General features: G+C 43.2%; 1 protein-coding gene and 1 non-coding gene across 2 annotated transcripts in view; both read left to right on the top strand.

Annotated features, from left to right (window-relative positions):
- The window catches only part of LHFPL3 (LHFPL tetraspan subfamily member 3), a 237,325-nt gene that overhangs the window by 194,257 nt on the left and 23,967 nt on the right, over nt 1-19,101 (top strand). The gene's annotated exons all lie outside the window — the stretch shown is intronic.
- Nucleotides 5,975-6,047, top strand: TRNAK-CUU. Its single transcript has one exon. It is a non-coding gene; the product is annotated as a tRNA-Lys (tRNA).

Raw genomic sequence — 19,101 nt, 5'->3', positions numbered from 1 at the left:
ATGCTGACAATATGCTGCAAATTTTTCTAGGGCACCCAGTATAATTGGGGAGCTTGAAAGTAAATCTTGAAAGAGAATATATTTTCTCTCAAAGTCAAGAGCTCATGTAGCACTGAAGTGTACTGTGCAGTTTCTGTGAACTCTAAAATCCCAGTTGCACTAGTGCCCTTTCAATTAAACGGTAAATGTATCAACATTCTTTCATCTTTATTTCCAGCCATTAATAGAATCTGTGTTGAATCTTATGTACACATTTGTGGAAGTCAGAATAGCCAAATAGGTCCCTGGAATTATTAGTTTGATTTTATTTCCTTTCGTTATTGGGAGATATGAAATGTGCAAGCATTCAAAGGCATGCAGCCAGAAGGGAGAATTTCCTTGCACTGTGCACAGCAGTAGAAGTTTTACAGAGACACCGTCTCTAAGTGAAGCCCTGCCAACGCTCATCACAAGCTATCTGGTCACTAGCCATCTTGAATTTACAGTACTCGAAGCTTTTCAATGATTTCTCTAGCACCTTTCTTGCACACACTGTTTCAATCTTACGCTCTTACTGAAGCTTTTTTCCAAATCATATGCTTTCATCTTTAGCCAATGGGCAGCCAATGGCGACTAACCTCTCCCGTTTGACCAACCCGAATCAACGCAGGGTGTACACACAAGCTGAATGAGCTGCTTTTGGCAATACTGCAAGGGAGATTCCAGAAAACGCCACTCTTAGAGAGACTACACCCCTGTGGACAGAGACAAATAGAATCAGTAGCACATGTTCTTTTGCACTGCCCCTGGTATCAGACAATTCAATCCAAGTTTATTAATCAGTTGGTTAAGGTAAAGGGACCCCTGACCATTAGGTCCAGTCGCAGACGACTCTGGGGTTGTGGCGCTCATCTCGTTTTACTGGCCGAGGGAGCCGGCGTACAGCTTCCGGGTCATGTGGCCAGCATGACTAAGCCGCTTCTGGTGAACCAGAGCAGCGCATGGAAACTCCATTTACCTTCCCACCTGTGTGGTACCTATTTATCTACTTGCACTTTGACGTGCTTTCGAACTGCTAGGTTGGCAGGAGCGGGGACCGAGCAACGGGAGCTCACCCCGTCGCGGGGATTCGAACCGCCGACCTTCTGATCGGCAAGCCCTAGGCTCAGTGGTTTAGACCACAGCGCCACCCGCATTGTAAATGTAAGGTAGTACAAATGCAATAGTAGCTAGGTTTCTGGAACAAGCAGTGGGGATTTGTGAATGTTATACAACATTAACTTAACTAAGTATTAACTAGGCAGTTTTTTATATTTACAGAGCTGCAGATTAATTTTAGGAGGTGTGCTTAGATTTAAAAAAAAGAAAGTCAATAGGAGCCAAATTAGGTAGCAGTTCCCTAGCAGTTGGAGGACATGTTCCCCAAGATTAAAAAAAACAAACAAACCTCTGGTTGCATTGCTGAATGGACAGTTAAGGAGTGAGTTGGAGAGGCAGCTGCTCATGTTGTGTTGCTTCTGTCTCTGTGTTATTGTGGTGTCGTCAGCAGAGGTATGTCAAGGAGGTGAGCAACTATCTGCATTTAAAATGTTGATATATGCATATTTTATTGGCAGGACTCCACACAAAACTTGACTTGCTTTCCTAGCAGCTGTTATTTGCTGGTCACAACCAATTCTGCCCCCTCCCCTTTTGTAAAGTTCTGCAGAACAGCAAGCGCTTTTGCGATCGACCCACATTTGTGTTGCAGTATAGAGAAGGTAAGGAACTCCAGGAATCTCCCTCTGCCACCCAGAAACTATTCCTGCCATTCCTTGCCTTCTCCAAACTGTTATTTGCTTTAGTTCTGGACTATAGCTAACGAGATTCTGATAGATTAAGAAAGCATCCAATCTTTTCTTCTGCACAAGCTTTTTTCCCCTAAGGTGCTGTAAATTGTGCCATAGATTTGTAAAGCATCACTTAGATTTTGTATCCTGTAAGTGCCCTTAAAATTAATTTTGTCTTGAATGTGTCCACGTGCCAATGAGTTTGACATAAGCTTTTCAATTTTATGCTCCACTAAAAAGAGTGTGTGGAATGGAAACAGTAAATCAACCTCGGAATTTGCAGAGGTGGCTGCTCAGCTATGAAGAGCCTGCTCTGTACAAATTGATTTCTATAACAACTGATTTGGATAACTAAAAAAAAGGCGACCTAAATATCCCATGGTGTTAAACTTGCAACCTTAGAAAATCTTAACCTTGAAACCCTGATCAAGGGATACCAGGAGACAGCCATCCAGACATTCAAGGGAGAAATTATCTGAGAGTTCACATAGAATCTGATACGTTTGTACGGTTGTTGTTGTTTTTTGGCAGGTGAAACCCTGAGAACAGGGAATGGGTCGTAATTTCAAAACATGTGTTTCTATGTACACATACTACCAAAACCCACTGAATTACTTTTAAGTAAATACACAAAGGATCAGGCCATACAGTGCACACTTACCTCGTAGTAAGTCCAGTAGAATTAGACATAACATCAGAGTAAACATGGTCTGCAGCTGCTGGAGAAGACTCTGACTGGGATGCCATTATGGGATGACAGGGGAGCAATTGTCCTTCTTACCAATGTGTTTCAGACCAGACATTGTTGTTCTTGAATAATATCTATATCTCCAGTTATTGCAAGTCATATGGAAGTGACACACAATCTTAAAATAGACTTAGCTAAGAAGAGACATTTGAACTTTTCTGTTCACCTTTTCCTTTCCCCAACCTCAAATAATATCCTCACCTTGGGCATGTCAACATTTTAGGGACACTATGAGGCTGATTAGGGCTGTGCAAAAGTATAGGGTTGTTGTTGTTGTTGTTGTTGTTGTTGTTGTTGTTGTTAATCTCCTTGACCCTCCCACTTGATTGCTGAACTACTTTGCAGAAAAGCACAGCACCAAGACACAACCAATGTCACACCAATTTTTTCACCAGATCTGCTTTAGTTGTTCTTTCCCACAGGTGTGAGCTGAAGTTCACCTGGTAACAGAATGCATCTTTCAATTAAAACCACCTAGAGATTTTATTACTATCATGCAGTAAATAACTTTTTTGTTCAATAAAATAAATCAATTCACTCTTTTCCATTTCATCAGACCCATTTGCAGGGTTTTGGCTACTACTTAAAGTTATTTAATGGAGGAGTCTATGCAAAGATTTGCAAAACAACGACCCCAAAACCAAAGTTTTTTTTGTGTCAGGGTATGAAATGGACAGAGGCAACCAGCCTTCTTAAAAATCAAAAGAAAGATTAAAAGCATGTCTTAAATGCATCCAAATCAATTAGGAACACTAAGTGGAGAAAATTAAGAAACAATTTGTGCTTTTTAATCAAACAAATTGTTTTTTAATTAAGAAACAAATCGGTTTTTAATACTGTAGTTTTATTACATATCAGTCACAGCACAACTGAACCAGGCTGTATCTTAAAAGATAGTGATGGATGCTCTGCTTCTTGTAATTAGATGATTTAGATAAGCATTATAAATTGAAGTTAGCACATCAAAAATGAAAATGAATAATCATTCACTGCTTACACTTGTGTAGACTCAAATAAACGGAATGAGTAGAAGGTTGAGTAGCTTCCTATTTGCTGTTTTGTGTTTGTAGAATATTGTATATTTGAATAAAGTATCATTTAAGTACTTAAAATATATTTCTTTGAAAGGGCATCTACTACACAGAAGCATCATTTAATATTATCATTAAATGTTAGTGGTTGTTTGCCATACTTTCTTTTGGTATAATAGCCCAGTCTCAAAGTATACAGGATAATTATTCATATCTGAACATTTTGCACATCTGCAAGGAGTACAGCTGGTAGACGACTCTTAGTAATTATTATTAATAATAATAATACCCTGCCCCTCTGGCTGGGTTTCCCCAGCCACTCCGGGCAGCTTACAGCATATATAAAAACATAGTAAAACATCAAACATTAAAAACTTCCCTGCCTTCAGATGTCTTCTAAAACTTGTGTAGTTCCTTATCTCCTTGACATCTGACGGCAGGGTGTTCCACAAGGAGGGTGCCACTACCAAGAAGGCCCTCTGCCTGGTTCCCTGTAACTTCATTTCTTGCAGTGAGGGAACCAGCAGAAGACCCTCAGAGGAGGACCTCAGTTTCCGGGTTGAGCGATAAGGATGGCGACACTCCTTCAGGTATACTGGGCCAAGGCCTTATTTGCACCCAGCATACCTAAAATGTAAGATATACAACAAAGGTTGAATGCACATTTGATTTTCTCATTGTTCCCCCTCAAAAGGCGGGTAGGCAAATGCTATGTCAGCCTTCCCCAGCCTTCCAACCGTTTTGGACTACAACTCCCATCAGCCCAAAGTGTCAAAAACAGCTGAAGGGCACCACAAACGTCCATGCATGTACATACATATAGCCCTTGTCACAGATTACGTTTTAGGCATGGTGTGGCTTAAAACTATAAATACCCATTCAGGTTATGCCTAAACCTAAGAGAACAATATCTATGATTGAGAAGTGATGAGTATAATCCCTGCCAGAGAAGAGAGTGTATTGTAAGTCTACTGTGGCCCCCACATAATAAGGTTTGTAAATTATACAGACCTGCTGTCAGAACCAGGCCCAGTCAGTTCAGAGGCTTCTTAACTGCCCGCCTGAGACCTCAGAACACCGCAGTCCACAGTACCTCACTGGGCCGGCCCAAGACGTCTTGGCACCTGAGGCAAACCACAAAATGTCAGCCCTTCCCTGCTAGAGAAGAAGGGGCAAGCGAAGATCTGCACTGGGAACAAGGGGAAAATAAAGACCTAGATCTAGATCTGCTGCCCCTGCAGAACCATCCCCTCCAACATGCCTCAGAGGAAAATTGGGACATGCGCCTTTCGGGGGGGCACTCCTGCGCAAGAGCACAGCCCCCCAAAATGGGTGCTTTTTGGAGCTGTGATCTCCTGGGAGCTAAAATGGGACCTCCTGGGATCCAATCAGAAGCTGTGGTGGTTTCTGGAATTCCTAAATGTTGCAGGACATTTGAAGGGTATGCAGAACCTGCCACCTGAGGCACTCACCTCACTTTCCCTCAAGGGTGGGCTGGCCCTGAGGGCAGTTTAGACATTAACAAACCAAGCTAGGGGAGGAGGGAGTGCCCAAGCTCAGGTTTATTGAATTTCTAGCCAACCACAGTGTCTTGGGAGGGGCAGCGTTATGTCTGAGCCAAGCCTCTCCAAGCCTCTATCTGTAGAAAACATAGCAGCAAGTAGATGGAGGTAAATGTGAGTCATGGCAGACCCATAACGGGGGACCTGGAGAAGGAACATAAATAATGTTAATGTAAAGGAATCCTGAAAGTCAGAACCCTGACACACACACACACCCCATGCATTAAGTGATTCTCCACCAACTCATCAAGGAATTTGATGCCTTTTCATTTCGTTGCCCTCGAACCAAAGAAAGCAAATAAAATTTTCTGATTTAATGGAATCAAAGGAAAAAGTTCATTTTAGGGTAGAAGCGTTTGTGAAAAGGTTGATATAAACAAATGCCAGCTTCCTTGGTTTATGATTTGCATGTGATAAAGGTGGCATTGTGAAAGAAATAAGTGCTAACAGTTGTGTTCAGAAATAGATAAATTTATACGGCATTGAGCCTTTTTACTAGGCATTGGCAAAGCAACATCTTTTTAAAACGGATAGGAACGAAAATATGCAAAGAGAGAAAGCATAAATCAAGAGCGAGGGCCAGGTTCTTTCACAACCAGCCTTCTGGGGGCCACATGCCAGTGCATGGGGGGTATGGCACACATGCAGCACATACCACAAACCCATATAGGCCTATGCAGCATTCACATGTTCACCAGTCGGCTCCACTGGTGCATTTGCACCATGCTGCCTCTTCACCCCTCTAGCTTCCAGCAAGCAGCAGCAGCAGCATGGGCAGCGATGCCATGCACTACCATCCAGTACTGCACTGCACACGCCCAGACAGCATGGATAGCTCAGTTGGTAGAGCATGAGACTCTTAATCTCAGGGTCGTGGGTTCAAGTCCCATGTTGCGCAAAAGATTCCTGAGTTGCAGGGGTTCGGACTAGATGACCCTTGTGGTGCCATCCATTTCTACAATTCTGTTGTTGTTGTTCAGTCATTTAGTCGTGTCCGACTCTTCGTGACCCCATGGACCAGAGCATGCCAGGCACTCCCGTCTTCCACTGCCTCCCGCAGTTTGGTCAGACTCATGTTGGTAGCTTTGAGAACACTGTCCAGCCATCTCATCCTCTGTCGTCCCCTTCTCCTTGTGCCCTCCATCTTTCCCAACATCAGGGTCTTTTCCAGGGAGTCTTCCCTTCTCATGAGGTGGCCAAAGTATTGGCTTCAGGATCTGTCCTTCCAGTGAGCACTCAGGGCTGATTTCCTTCAGAATGTATAGGTTTGATCTTCTTGCAGTCCATGGGACTCTCAAGAGTCTCCTCCAGCACCAGAATTCAAAAGCATCAATTCTTCGGCAATCAGCCTTCTTTATGGTCCAGCTCTCACTTCCATACATCACTACTGGGAAACCCATAGCTTTAACTTTGTTGGTAAGGTGATGTCTCAGATACTGTCTAGGTTTGTCATTGCTTTTGTCCCAAGAAGCAGATGTCTTTTAATTTCGTGACTGCTGTCACCATCTGCAGTGATCATGGAACCCAAGAAAGTAAAATCTCTCACTGCCTCCATTTCTTCCCCTTCTATTTGCCAGGAGGTGATGGGATCAGTGGCCATGATCTTAGTTTTTTTGATGTTGAGCTTCAGACCATATTTTGCGCTCTCTTCTTTCACCCTCATTAAAAGGTTCTTTAATTCCTCCTCACTTTCTGCCATCAAGGTTGTGTCATCAGCATATCTGAGCTTGTTGATATTTCTTCCAGCAATCTTAATTCCGGTTTGGGATTCATCCAGTTCAGCCTTTCGCATGATGAATTCTGCATATAAGTTAAATAAGCAGGGAGACAATATACAGCCTGTATACAATTATGTAATATTATTATTTACATGTATTAGTACACACGCAAATGCAGGCTCTCACACTCACCCCTCCCCCAGCAATTGTCGTGGGGGGACATTTTTGTTTCATTGAAAAATGATAGGTTATTTGGCAGTGAAAATAAAGGTTTCTGCAAGAAGTATGTATTACTTAGTTGTTTTCATTGCATCTTTGCCTGTGTATATATGCAAATATAGTGATTTCCCCTTTTTTATTACCCTTTCTATTATAGTGTAATATAGGTTTTTTCCCCTCTTCCTTTTTTTTAAATGGGCCTTTGAATAACAATTCACACTTCCCAAGCCAGTACATGAATGAAGTGCAGATACTTTTAGAAAGTTCCCCCTTCTCTGAATTTTGCATCAGAGTTCTCCAAACAAAAAACACATGGAACAAAGCATATTGTAGGGGAAAGTATGCACAATTATGTGTATATTGGGCAAAATTGCAAACAAAAATGCATATACTGGGTGAAATACTCTCGAAAATGCTTATAATTTCCGTGTGGATATGGGCAAACTGAAATTAAGATTGGAAAAATGAAAACGGTAACTGAGTAACTGAATCTGATAGATTCATTCTTCCTTAGTTTTCAAGTTTTAATTGTCTATAAAGGCTGTCCCATTTACAATATGTAAAAATAAAAAATATTGCCCTCTCAAACTCAGCCTAACCCCTAACATCTACAATTTTATCAGCACTGAAATAATAAAGTAAAGCATTACAAAAGGCAAATATTGAGTATAAAATGGTAAATATTGCAAGACTGAAGGGAGATTAAAACTGGTTGCAGATTGCTCACGAAGAACATTGTGACAACTGGGCCAAATGCTAATCGAGAAATTTTCATTGCTGGCATAGTTCAAAAATAAAATGTTTAGCTTCTGCTTTACTAATGTTAGAAGATCAAAATGCCCCCCAACTCCACCCCACACTCTCAACTCTCTTTGACTGCAAAGTTATCAACAGTGTTTCTCAGTGACTCAAGGCTGTCTGCACAATCTATTTCTGGACTTCGTTCATTGATATAATATGCAGACTACGAGACACAAGCATATATTAACAGATAGGAATGATAATCTAGCAATAAACTTTAAGCAATCTCATTTTAGTTATAGACTTCCCTTGATTTTTCATCTATTATTGCAGGGTCTTTATGGAAGTGTCAGTTGCCTTTTCTTCAGTGACTCTCCAAGGTCTCTTTAAAAATGATAACTCCCTGTTTTATAGCTTGATTAATGTATGCACTGGGACCAGGCCAATAAGTATTTTAAGGAGGCCTTTGGGGAGCACTAGATATTCAATCAGAGATTCCAGGAATTATGGAAATTGAGTTATGCACTAAAAATAAAGTTTATGCTTTTTATCACCTGCTATGAATGTTTCAGAGAATTAATGTATCAATTGGTTTAATCTACAAGTGTGCTAATAATTTGCTTAGGGGGCTCACTTGTTGTAAACTGGCTGCATTTTAAAAGTCCGGGAAATCTTTGAACATTCCCCAGCAACAAAGAATAAAACATGGATATTCTTTTAGTAGCATGTGATTGAGACACATTTATTTATTTTAAATCCTTGTGGAAGCTTATCATTGTGGCACAGGAAATACAGGAACTACAAGGGGCACCTCCATTACACTAACAAACAGCTTTCTTACTTATTCCAGGATAGGAGAAAGTATCACAGTGTATTTTCTTAGTTTGAAAGTAATTCTGGTCTAAAAAAACATGCCTATAATTTCTAAGTGGCGTTTTCTGTCTCATAAAGTTCACATGTATGCACACTCATTTTCTATGGCTGAAAATTCTATAGACATAGGTAACTTAATATCATCTTATACGCTGCATACAAAAGAAGCACGCCTCAAAGACAGAGGGCACTTAGCAGCACCAATAGAGGAGATGATGAGGATGATGAATGAGGAAGTGGGGGTGGAGATTCACTCGGGACAATCTGTCAGGATGCTGTCACTTTCCAAAGCCCAGGAGGCTTTTGCCCAGTTTAGGGAGGGAGGTGTGATGCTCTGATGGGTCCAAGAACCCTCCTGCCCCCTTCCCAAAGCCTGCTCAGCTTTGGGAAGGAGGCAAAAGGGTTCCAGCATCCTGCCAGAGCCCTGGCACATCCTTCCCAAAGCCCAGGGAGCTTCCGCCCATCTTAGGGGAGGAGGCATGATGCTCACACACACAATGTCCTCTCCCCAAATCACCCTTGCAACCTGGCGCCTCTGACGTTAACCGTTCCCCTGCAAAGAGTTTCACCACACGCCATTGGTGGGCAGTATAAGCAATAAAGCCAAGGGCTGAATCATGCAAGCGCTTCTAGCTGACTTCGGCTACAAGATCGTGTGAACAGACAATGTGTCACCAGTCGCAGATACAATTAACATCATTTTTTTCCAGTTGTTGCAATCACATGTGGTTGAAGCGTTTTGGATTGTTGGAAAGGCTTCAAACCAACGTGGCACACAAATGGAGCCTGGCAAGCTTCCTCTGCGCACATACCTGCTGTACGTTTTCGCTTGCTTCTCCTGTGCCATCCGCAGAGTCTCTTATCTCGCGCAGCAGTGTGTGTGCATGCCAGCAATTACAGACGACAGAGTCCAGCTTCTTTCCTAATCTAGAAGCTTTATTTACAAGGCATAAATCACATACCAAGAGAGACACTCGACATTTTGCCTTCTCCCTTCTCCGGCCAAAAATGAAAGAAGAAAAAACACAGGAACAACAAGTATCACACGACACACCACACAGAGGCTACTGACTAGACCTTGTGTTCATCGCTGTCCGCACATTACTGTATGATTTGTCCATAGGAGTGTGTACCTGGAGACAGTTAATCTGAGATTGCAGCTGATGATGTGGATTCCAGTCTGGGAAGGGAAGGCGTGTATTCCTTAGTAAATTTGAGAGGCCTGGATTTGATTTGTGTCTCTCCGCTGACGGAAGGGGCTTTAGTCCGGCAGAGACTTAATGTGAGATTAAAAGGAGGAAAGTGCCCCCCCTTTTCTCCTACAGATCGGCTGCACCCTCTACTGTGAGTGTTAAATTGCTGGTCTTTGCATGAAGGGAGGAATACAAATATGTATTTAAAAGCACATACGTGATGCATTGGATGAATTGGTCCTTAGTCATGCTGTTTTCTGGGGAGCCAAAATGATTGCTTTTTGCCTATGAGCTATAAATAGTGTGCACTGTAAAAAAAGTGGGAAATGGCCATAAGGTTCAGTTTCATTGAGACAGCGGCCATAATTAAGTGTGCTGGCTTGTGAATGCTGTTGATGAACTCGACTTGAGTAGTCATTACATGGATATGTGAATAACAATTTTGTAGGGTAAGGTGCTTAAAGCAGTCACAGTAATTTTGCAACGATAGCCCATGGCATAAATAAGCCTTTTGAGACCGAAAACCATCCCTATAGTTATTACAGTTCCTCATGGAGAATTGTATATAAATTAGTGTATGTTTGAGAACATCGGCTTATCTCAGATGTGGTTTAATCTTTGATCAAAATAATTAGCTCCGACTTGTGGAGAAGCTCTCTCTCCCCCCCCTTTTAATATCTCTTCAAATATTTCTTTAAAACTAGTCTTGCTGACTTAGCATTTAAATTACTGGAGGGGAAGTCTACTTGGGAACCGAGATTTTGCTATATGTGGAATGTTATGCAACCATTTTCTGTCTTTTTATTGCATCGTTCGGCTTGTTTGTCCTCACCTGCCCACATCTACCCTACCCATCATTTCATCCACATGTTTTAGTTTCCAAAAGCTCAAGTCCTGTGGGGGGGATATCCCTAGGGAATAATTTGTACCCCTTCTGTGTGGTGAGCACTACATCATCACATGATGAAAAGGCTAACCATGCCCCCCTCCTTTCAGTTTTTCTTCCTCTCCTCTGCAATATTGTCCTCAAGGGCAGTGCTTTACTAACTCCCACCCCACAAGAGAAAATTGCAATTTGTATGTAAAAAAAACATACAGGGGTGCACTCAGATACCACCAAGGTGGGGTTACAAGCTGTCCCTATTGACTCAGCATTCTGGGTCCATTTCAGCACCGTCACAATTTAAGTCCCAGATTGCCATCTGATTACTTTGCCAACTCACATTTAATGGCAGTTCATGGTAAAGGAGTCGAGAACTAACTCCATAGCCTAGCCTCCATCTTTGTTTCTCCATTCTGGTCTTTGTTTCTTGCAGCCAAAACATACATGTTGCGAGCCACAGGTAAAGGGCTCCTAACGTAAGACCTCCACGGGTGACCTATCAAATTTAAAGGTACTTACCACATATGCTGGCTGATTTGCAGGTGAGTGTGGCGAGTACATTTAAATGTGACAGGTCACATGACAGGCTTAGTCATGGCCGGCATCACATCTCAAGACCACAATACTTCAACTCTCTCTGTAGGAACCTACTGGGACCCTGAGATCAACCTCTGAGGCCCTTCTTCATGTGCCTCCTCCACAAGCGGTCTGGGTGGTGGTAACATGTGAAAAGGCTTTTTCCGTAGTGGCTCCCCATTTATGGAATGCTCTCCCCAGGAAGGTTTGCCGGGCACCTTCATTATAAATCTTTAGGTGCCTGGTGAAAACGTTCCTCTTCAAACAGGCCTTTGGCTCATTGACATCCAATGCCCTTTTCAATGTGGTGTTATTGGTTTAGTTTTCTTCTTATTTTTATTACGTATTTTGCAATTTTTTTATATTGCAATTTTACGTTGTGATCCGCCCTGAGACCTACGGATGAAGGGCAGTATGCAGATTTTAACAACAACGACAATCTGTTTCAGCCCTTGGTGTGAAGCTGAAGTGTGGTAGAATGCTGGGGGTTGACTTGATATGCATCCTTATTTAGATAAGATTAGATTGGCAATGATGAGAATTGTTTGGCTTCTGTGTGTATGTAGCCTTTTTAAACTTTGCCTTCTCTTTCTTCCCTCCTGTGCAGATGATGGAAATGCTTAAAACAAGCAAAGCTAGTGTGAAACTGACAAATGTAAGTGTAAGCATGGTGCTCACTGGGACATGCTTTGTAGTGTTTCATGTGCTTCTGGCCCAAAGTGTGCTGCATGGCTTTCTGCTATCATCCTGTGAATTGGGCGGCATGTTCAGTATCTTGTTCAGCAAAACAAACGTTGATATCCCTACCCTTTTATATTAAAAACACCAAGCCCCTCCCTTTAAAAAAAAGGTATTTCGCAAAAGTGTTGGCATAGTATTTGTGGCTATAGTCTTGTCTGTGTCTATTTACATATATATTGTTTTTATTTTATTTAGCAAACTGGTTTCTATGTTGTGGTTACTGTTACGGAATTTTCAGCATCTTGAGATGGATGTCCACTCCAGGAAAAGGAAATGGCTTCCATCAATATGCAGGGATGTCGCTATAGGCTCCCCTCACCAATTCTATTTCCATCTGGAGTGGAGTTAGTGCCTAGCTGGCCAGGAAAGAGTCAACCCAGGAAAGGGATCATTGAGAGAGGGAGAATCGTGGTGTCTTGGTGTGGGCCTGTGCAAAGAGATACAGGGCCCTCTCTCCAAACTCCTGATCCAGTACCGTCACTTTCTCTATCCTGAAAAACAAGAAGTAATGAGGTATGACAGAAGTCATGGAACTGGCCCTGAGGTGGATGTAAGCCATAGAACATTGCCCTCTGGTTAATGAACAGGGCAGCAGTTTTCAAACTGTGTTCCAAAGTGTCAGGAGTAGCCCAGCTACTCATGAGGAGAGGGAGAGAGAAAGCCCTGCTCAGGAGCAGGGCAGGGAAAGCTGCTCTTCAAGGGGAGACAGCTCACGAAGCTATAGGGAGCCTGGACCCCTTTTGCAGACGGACTCCTCCTCCTCCTCATCCAATCTATCACAGGAATCGTCTCCAAGCGAGGGAGAGGAGCAAGGGCTCCGGGACACTGCTGAAAGACACAGCACCACCAGTCAGGCTAGTCCACAGCTTCCGGCACAGGCACAGCGCAGTGGGCTAGAGGACCCAGGAAACATCGTTTCAGGGTGCCGAAGATCTGGTTTTTTTGGGGGGGGGTAGCAGAAGGAATGTACTTCCGGGTTCTGATAGTGACTGAACAGTCCTGTTTTAAACTAGCTCCGCTTGTAAATAGCTATGCTTAATAAATAACTTCAGTTCTTCAAAGGAGGCTTAGTAGTTACTCATGAGTAGCACCTGGGAAGATCCGTGACACAAAGAATCCCAGGGGTTCATCTTAAATCATGGGCTCCTCTACAGAAACAACAAACCCATACCAACACAAGAAATTCAAGACATACTAGGGGACACCCAAATACCTTGGCTAACAAACCATCAACTACATGCCTTCTTAAACAATCCAGCAGTAAAATCAGCAGCCACTGGGCCCTTGACCACCTTCAAAAAACATCCTGACAGCAGAGGGGCGCGGCAAAGGGATGGTATCCACAGTATACAAAATACTGCTCCAAAATCTCACAAACCCCCTTGACGCAATCAAAGAACAATGGGAGCACGACGTAGACTATGAAATTAACCCCATCTAATGGACTAGAATGTGGTCTAAACCTCCCTTTAATGCCATATCAGCCCAAAGAAGGGAACTACTGTGGTACTTAACACCATGGAAACTCAGCCCAACAAGACAACAACAAGAACCCACCGACAGCATACAAATCAATCTGGCTTACCTGACCCAACAAGCCCTTCCCCCCCCTCTCACAAATGCAAACAAACCCCACTGCAGACAACCAACCACACCCTGCCCCCCAATACCTCTCACTACCAAGGAAATGTAATAAATGAATAGAAAGAGAACCTACTACCCAGTTGACGCTGACACAAAACCCCACATGTAGATTATACAAAAGAATCATAGCTGTCAACTTTTCCCTTTTTTAAGGGAAATTCCCTTATTCTGAATAGGATTCCTTGCAAGAAAAGGGAAAGGTTGACAGCTATGCAAAAGAATATAGGCCTCACCACCAAACCCCTCCTCTCCCCTCCCCACACTTCTTCCCCAACCTTATAGTGTACTCAACACTAAGGTCTCACAACAAATGTAACTGATTTGTAAGAAAGACTGTACAACCTGAAAAAAGAGACAAGGCATGTACTTTCGTAAACCAAGAAAATCTTTAATAATAATAATATTTTTTTAATTCTCTGAAGGCTCCTCGGGAAGAAGATCAGTATTTCCCCCTATCACTTATTTCCTGCAGTGTGATGGATTACAAAGTGCATTCTAGGAGGCCCAATGGGCCTGGATATTTTGGGTGACCTAAAATATCCCCAGCATCCTCTGCATTGTGGTGAGGTTCTGCAGCCCTCTTCATTATTGATCTTGTTATCAAGGAACCTCCAGCATAAGAACACAGAAATCTGCCATAGCCGAGGTTAGACAGTATGTCCTTCTGGCCCAGTATTCTCTGACAGGCGGGAGTTCTCCAGGGTCTCAGGCAGGGGTTTTTCACATCAGGTGGTTGGGACCCACCACCGAGATACCCTCCAAGTGTCCTGATTTTCCAGGGACAGCCCTGGAATTACGAAAGCCGTCCCATCTTCAGATTTGATCCCAGAATGTCCCTGTTTCCCCCGCCAGCATCAACGCCACCAAGCTTTCTAAAACGTATTTATTGGTGTGTGTTTTTTCTCTTAGTAAATCTGCCAAAGAATAAAATAAAATCGGGATTAAGGGGTTTTATCAGGACAGTGGAGGGTGTGTGTCCTGTGTCCTGTTGGTGGAGTGGTGGTGGCACTCGACCATCTTCTGTGAGGAAATGCTCTGGAGCAGGGACCAAAAATGTGGGGAGATCAAGGAGGGTCAGTTTCACCTGAGGAGTGTTGGAGGGTATGAACTGGGGGCCCCTTGATGCACCAAACAGCTCCAGGTGGCTTGGTCTGGCTGCCATTTTAATTTCTACAATGTACTGGAGTTACACTTAACTGGTTGCATTGTGGGAAATTAAAATGGCCGTTAAATCCAGAGCTTCTGAGAGCACAGAATGCTGATGGAAGCTGTTGTTGCTCTGTGCATAGCACAGGCTCTTCCATTAGTTATGTATCCTCAAATCACAATTTGAATGCCACTGATTTATGGAAATAATAGCAGCTGGGCCTTTGCCATCCATAATAAGCTATGGCAATCAGCAAAGGCCTACTGCTTCTACCTTTAGGTATTGTACACACCGGTGTAAGTGAACAAAATGTTAATTGAAATGCCCCGAAGTGCCGAAGCTTGGTACAGAGGAACGAGGTAGCACTTTTGTTAATACTCGTCTCCAGGACTCCATTGTCAATTTCCTACCCTATTCTTCCATTTCCAAGCCTGGTTTGCTCTTGAGAGGAGAGCCTCGTTCCCATTAAACCTTATCACGATCCTGTGAAAATCTGCAAATAGGGAATGGAATGAAACTGCCAACCTCATTTTCATCGTGTCCTAAGCTATAATTTGAGACCAGATTGTTCAAGGTGACAGGTCAGTGCGCAGTTCCATTTTGCTCCGTCCACCTTTCGTCTCCGGACGATTAACGGGAAAAGAGAAGCAATATGCAGTTTCAACTTTTCACAGCGCCTTTCTCTGAAGTGCAGTTATATTATATTACCGTTAGCTAAATGTACAAGTCCACACACAATATATATGTTTTCAGGGCCTGTGGAATTACAAGAAGCCTTGTGGGTCAGCATAATAGCTAAGTGTGACTGGATCTGCCTTCTGAATTAGTGTGGCCGGAACAATTGGAGATTGGACAGCCGTTGACAGGATTTATTTGAATCTATTTGGGGGCCTGTCAATGCATTTTTCAGAATCAGGTGCTATAACTTTTCACGGACTGTACCACTTCTGGTTGCCACTAGGGAAGCTGCAGGTTTGAATAGATGCCACACTGTGTACAATAATAGTTTCTTCCCCACCCTTCACCATATGGTTTGCAGGATGGGTTACTTCAATTTAAAAATAAAATATTTAGAACAATTGAAAAGCAATCACAGTCACAAGAACAGGGTGGGGTATTAAAACCTAAATATATCAAGTGTTGAAGTACAGGGGAAAGATGGTTGCCTTTAGCATGGAACAGAAACTATATAAAAAAGATGCCACACACACACACACACACACACACACACACACACACACACCGTGTGGAGCAGCTGCCTTAGAGAATGCCTTCTCCCAGGTAACCCCCCCCCAAAAAAAAAACCATCTGAGGGTGGTGGAACAACTAAGAGTGCCCCCCACCAATCTTAACACCCAAGAGGGTCTGTAGGGAAAGGAAGCAGTCTTTCAGTTATTGGAGACTCTAAGCGCCTTGAATTGGGCTCAAAATGAGCTGGCAACCAGTACAGCTGTTTTAAATGAGTAAAAGGAGATCTAAAGGGAACCCCAGCCGGTAATCTGACTGCAGTAATTTGGACCACGTAGATAAGACATGACATTCCAGAGAATGGAGGCAGTGAGAGATTTTACTTTCTTGGGTTCCATGATCACTGCAGATGGTGACAGCAGTCACGAAATTAGAAGACGCCTGCTTCTTGGAAGAAAAGCAATGACAAACCTAGACAGCATCTTAAAAAGCAAAGACATCACCTTGCCGACAAAGGTCCGTATAGTTAAAGCTATGGTTTTCCCAGTAGTAATGTATGGAAGTGAGAGCTGGACCATCAAGAAGGCTGATCGCCGAAGAATTGATGCTTTTGAATTATGGTGCTGGAGGAGACTCTTGAGAGTCCCATGGACTGCAAGAAGATCAAACCTATCCATTCTCAAGGAAATCGGCCCTGAGTACTCACTAGAAGGACAGATCCTGAAGTTGAGGCTCCAGTACTTTGGCCACCTCATGAGAAGAGAAGACTCCCTGGAAAAGACCCTGATGTTAGGAAAGATGGAGGGCACAAGGAGAAGGGGACGACAGAGGATGAGATGGCTGGACAGTGTTCTCGAAGCGACTGGCATGAGTTTGGCCAAACTGCGGGAGGCAGTGAAGGATAGGCGTGCCTGGCGTGCTCTGGTCCATGGGGTCACGAAGAGTCGGACACGACTGAACGACTGAACAACAACAGAGCACATTGCAATAATCCACTCTGGAAGTTGCCATAGCATGAAGTACAGTGGCCAAGTCATCTCTGTCCAAAAGGGGTCATAGCTGGCGAACCAGTCGTAGTTGAAAATAGGCACTGTTAGCCCCTGAGACTATCTGAGACTCCTGTGACGATGCTGGATTCCGAAGTACCCCCCAGGCTACAGACCTGCTCCTTCCAAGGGAGTGCAGCCCCATCCAAAACAGGCCCTCTCTCCACTCCCTAGACACAAGAGCAAATAAGACCTCTGTCTTTTCAGAATGCAGCTTCCGTTTATTGGCACGTCAAGGAAAAGATAAGACAGAATTTGGAGAATAGGGTTACAGATAAAGAAGGCATCTTTTCCCTTTCAGACTCGGAGGTCTCTCTTGCAGTTTCCAAAATCAAAGGCGCAGATAAATACCGCAAGTAAAACATAGATACGCACGCACACCATGAGCGACACCTGCAAAAATATCCATATCCCCAGCTGCTTTCCATAGTCATGAGGTCATGCTCTCTAATGACAAGCTGATTAAGACAATCTAGCAGCGGATAATGTGCTATCTACCTTCCATCATCAGAACATAATCATCCTTATAGAGGTGTAATTTTAAGTCCTCTGTTTCTGGCAAGAAAGGAAGGACAAAATAAAAGTGTTTCTTAACATGGACTGCACATCACCACCTCCGCTCTATTTTAATCATTCCACCCCCCCCCCCATTCAATCAGCATAACCTAATGAGAAGAGGAAGGGGGAAAGAATTCTAGAAAAGTCAGCATTTTATTAACCTGAAAATAAATGAAGCCAGCAATTAATTGCATGTGACTGAATGGGATGCTGCAGTAATGCACACAAGTGTAAAACTATCTTGTATCTGAGTGTTCCACTTTCCATTTGCTTATCATCAAAGTAGTCTAATTTTGGAGACATTTCTTCCTGCTCTGTATCTCTTAGGAGATAAGACATGACATTCCAGAGAACAATGGCATTTGATCTAGAAGAGCATGAGTGCTCTATCTGCCTGTCCAGCCAGCCATTGTGTTTCAGTGAAGTTGGATTGCTGGGAGAGGGGGAGCAGCCTGCAATTTAACATAGACAAGGGGGCTGCTGCGCCAAAACGGATTCAAGAAGACCACGTGCAAAATTTTGCATACGCATAAAATGGCTTGTGAGATTGCAGCCATTATTGTCCTACTGGGAGTTCTGGTAATCAACAATTTGTTGTTGTTCAGTCGTTCAGTCGTGTCTGACTCTTCGTGACCCCATGGACCAGAGCACGCCAGTTTAGCAATAGCTAAAATAGTTGAATATAACTGACCCAATTGCTTAAAAAAACAACCCCACAATCATAGAACAAGCTAAGTTACATACACAAAAAGCAAATGAAATTATCAATTGGTATTTGGACTGTTAGAAAAAAAAGAATGCAGGTGACAAGGAGGACCAAATAACCTTTTATATACTTGATCAGTGGTGTCAAATGAGGGCAAAATTCTCAGAGGCTGATTGGCAGTAAGCCCAGAACTAAAACGGGACTTCCCATTTGCAGTTCCTTCTCCTCTCCACAAAAGTGAATGCATTTCATTCAGAACATGAAATAAATCCACTTCATGTCTTGGCCTTTGCCCGAGAGTTGCCTGCCATATCTGTGATGGAGGTGACATCGAAATGGTCGATCCAACAAGTACCGGTACCTTGGTCCCCAGTCATGGCTGTTGCTCTAGAGGGCAACATGTCCCTTTACAGAAGCTGGTTGTTTAAGAAGTCATCTGATTTTGCATTCTCCCTTTGATACATCTGGTTTGCTTCTCTATACTTCCACACGGCATGCTGATAAAGGCAGAGGGCCTTCTCGGTAGTGGCACCCTCCCTGTGGAACACCCTCCCATCAGATGTCAAGGAAAGGAGTAACTATATAAACTTTTGAAAACATTTGAAAGCAGCTCTGTATAGGGAAGGTTTTTAATGTTGAGTGTTGTGTTGTGTTATGTTTTACAGTATATGTGTTGGAAGCCGCCCAGAGTGGCTGGAGCAACCCTGTCAGATGGGCAG

Source organism: Lacerta agilis, chromosome 10 (assembly GCF_009819535.1).
Source record: "Lacerta agilis isolate rLacAgi1 chromosome 10, rLacAgi1.pri, whole genome shotgun sequence".
NCBI classification, from domain to species: Eukaryota; Metazoa; Chordata; class Lepidosauria; order Squamata; family Lacertidae; genus Lacerta; species Lacerta agilis.
Note: the sequence above shows the minus strand (reverse complement) of the source record. Positions and strands in the feature narration are given on the sequence as shown.